Source organism: Juglans regia, chromosome 5 (genome assembly GCF_001411555.2).
Source record: "Juglans regia cultivar Chandler chromosome 5, Walnut 2.0, whole genome shotgun sequence".
Classification (NCBI taxonomy): Eukaryota; Viridiplantae; Streptophyta; class Magnoliopsida; order Fagales; family Juglandaceae; genus Juglans; species Juglans regia.
The window spans coordinates 8197390-8200568 of NC_049905.1; positions in this window are offsets into that span (position 1 = coordinate 8197390).

The following is a 3179-nucleotide window of genomic DNA, read 5'->3' on the forward strand; positions in this document are numbered from 1 at the left end:
CCCAGAAGAAGAGGAAGAGGGACCAGGTTTTATACAGCGACCCAAACCCCTCAAATATTCTGAACGTTGACCCAAAATTTGTGTAAAAATATCAATATCACTTGTTGAGGAATTTTGATCTGACGTAGATTCAGCAAGTAGGGCAACCATTTTATCTTAGACATATATAAGATAAAGAATTAATATCGTCATAAATATTCTAATATATTTAATTAAATCAGGTTATAATACTTACATAATTTTGACGGACATCAGGATGAGTCCACTCTCCATTACGATTAGTGTGCGATACATCATATAATTTTGTCAGATCATAACTAGTATCTGAATCTTGCTACAATAAATGTGTTAAGATATAAAGTCATTATGATTCATCCAAATAATTAACTATATCCAATAAAAAAAATAGCAATATCAATTTCTTAGAAAGGCGATGGAAAGATCTTGAGCCTGCATGATGATTAATCTTCAATTTTGATCTATTTGTTTTGTTTATAGAATTTCACTCTTGCAAAGAAATTGAAAATATTATGCAGGGAAATGACAAATACGACAAGTAAAATAATTAAATTTAATTATACCTGATATGATAGATCCTCAAACATGTTACAAAGTTTTTCCCACTCAGAAGGTCAGACTTCCTGAAAAGGATGTTGGCGTGCATCTTCCTTCTTCTCAAACTTATTATAATGCTCATGACACCACGCCTTATATTTGCGGAATGCATTACCCATAAGCTCTTTTACAGTCTTACGCTCCTTTCTTCGAACAAAATTTAATTCGAAATCATCCTTGAAAAAAATAGTCACAAACACATTATCATTTATAATATTCTAAATTTAAGTAAAATATAAAAATTTATTCTACTAAATCAATGTTTTAAACATTACCAAACAACGCTTCTTGATAAGCTCTTTAACATCTTGAGGGACTTTCTTCCATAAAGTCGTTACCAAAGGTGCGTAAGTTCGTGTAAGAGCATCCACATGCGATGCAAGCCAAGCTGCTGGTTGTCCTTTGCCCCTGGTATGTTCGTCAGGATTGTAAGATCATAGTCACCAACCTATGATCTATTATCTGTCACATCCAACAAAATTTTGGCAGCATCTCCCCATAGTTCTCCAAATATGCTTGTTTGGTTGTGTGCATTGACGATTAACACGTCGTTGCACCATCACTGAAACTGCATATTCGGAGAACAACGGATGAATGTACGAAAATCATAATGTTGGATGACAACAGATATAGTTCTATAGTTTGCGAGAGTGATCTTACAATCCCAAACTGTCCACTCTGGACAATTCAAGAGTTATCAATCAAGCATTCATCCGGATTGATAACTCTCGAATGGGTCTAAGGTTTATTTTGATGAACAAACAATGCAAGATATGTTAACATATGTCAAACAATAACAACATATTATTTATACAACAATATAACAAAAACATAATTAGTAGGTATTATTTCAAGATTTATTTCAGATTTTAATTTAAATATTAGTTTTATTAAGTATTTAAGTATTATTAAATCTTAACTATTTGTATTTTAATTTAAAGATTTAGTAGTATTTTAATTTACAAACATCATTTTATTAATTTAGAATTAAGTATTTAAGTATTATTAAATCTTAACTATTTGTATTTTAATTTAAAGATTTAGTAGTATTTTAATTTACAAATTCCATTTTATTAATTTAGAATTAAGTATTTAAGTATTATTAAGTCTTAACTATTTGCATTTTAATTTAAAGATTTAGTAGTATTTTAATTTACAAACTTCATTTTATTAATTTAGAATTAAGTATTATTAAATCTTAACTATTTCTATTTTAATTTAAAGATTTAGTAGTATCCAGTTAATTTACAAACTTCATTTTATTAATTTAGAATTAAGTATTTAGGTATTATTAAATCTTAACTATTTGTATTTTAATTTAAAAATTTAGTATTATTTTAATTTACAAACTTTATTTTATTAATTTAGAATTAAGTATTTAAGTATTATTAAATCTTAACTATTTGTATTTTAATTTAAAGATTTAATAGTATTTTAATTTAAATATTAATTTTATTAATTTAGAATTAATTATTTAAGTGATATTAAATCCTAATTATTTGTATTTTAATTTAAAGATATAGTAGTACATATAATTTACAACTATCCTTATATATTTGTATTCTAAATATAAATACATTTTTGTAATGTTTACGTTTGAACGATGCTAACCTATGTTCGAACATAATGAATACGCTCAAACGGTAATCCTAACCCGTTCGAACGTACTCGTTTCAGATTTCAATCGTCTTCAACAACGTCGAAAACCCCATTAATCACAAACTCACAGCAACACAAACAACAATATCAAAGCATACAAATTTCTAACATTGCAAAATATTAAGTTCAAACCATGCATGAGAATATAAAAGGTATACCGTAATTTTTGGAGATGAAAAGGGAAGGAGATGATGATATGCCGTGCGAAGAAGCTCCCCTACAAGTAATAATCCGAGAATAATTGAATGAGATGGAAATTGTTTTGAGTTTGGGGGCTAGAGGAAGAATACCTCTGGTACGCGAAGGGGGTAAACTTCGGCACTGAGAGGGCGTGCGGAAGGAGAGCGACAATATTGTGAGGTTCTGTCGTGTTTTTGCAGAAGATTTCATGTTCGAACGTGAAAATATTTAGCGGGAGAATTCCCTCCTAATTTTCACGTTTGAACGTATAAATAGTATGTTCGAACGTTATTGAATTATTCCCACTCGAAAATTAACCGTTCGAACTTTTATTTTTAACTGTTCGAACGGTATTGTAAATGTTTATTAATATATTTTTTTCATTATGCCTTTAAATAAAAGAACAACATTAATATATATAGACATATTAGATGATACTATTGTTTAATTGGTTGGATATTTTTCCACAACTGCAATAATTCGTTCGAACTATAACAAATTATGTTCGAACGGTAATCCAGCAGTCTTTAATTGGCGGGATGGTTTTCCACCATTGCAATAATCCGTTCGAATGTTTTTTTCATACGTTCAAACGCCACATATGTGTTCAAAAGTTTAACAAGTACCGTTCGAACACATAACCTTTATGTTTAAATATAATTTTTTTCATCATTAAATAAAAAGTACTATAAGATCATATGTATTAGTTTTATATACTATCATAT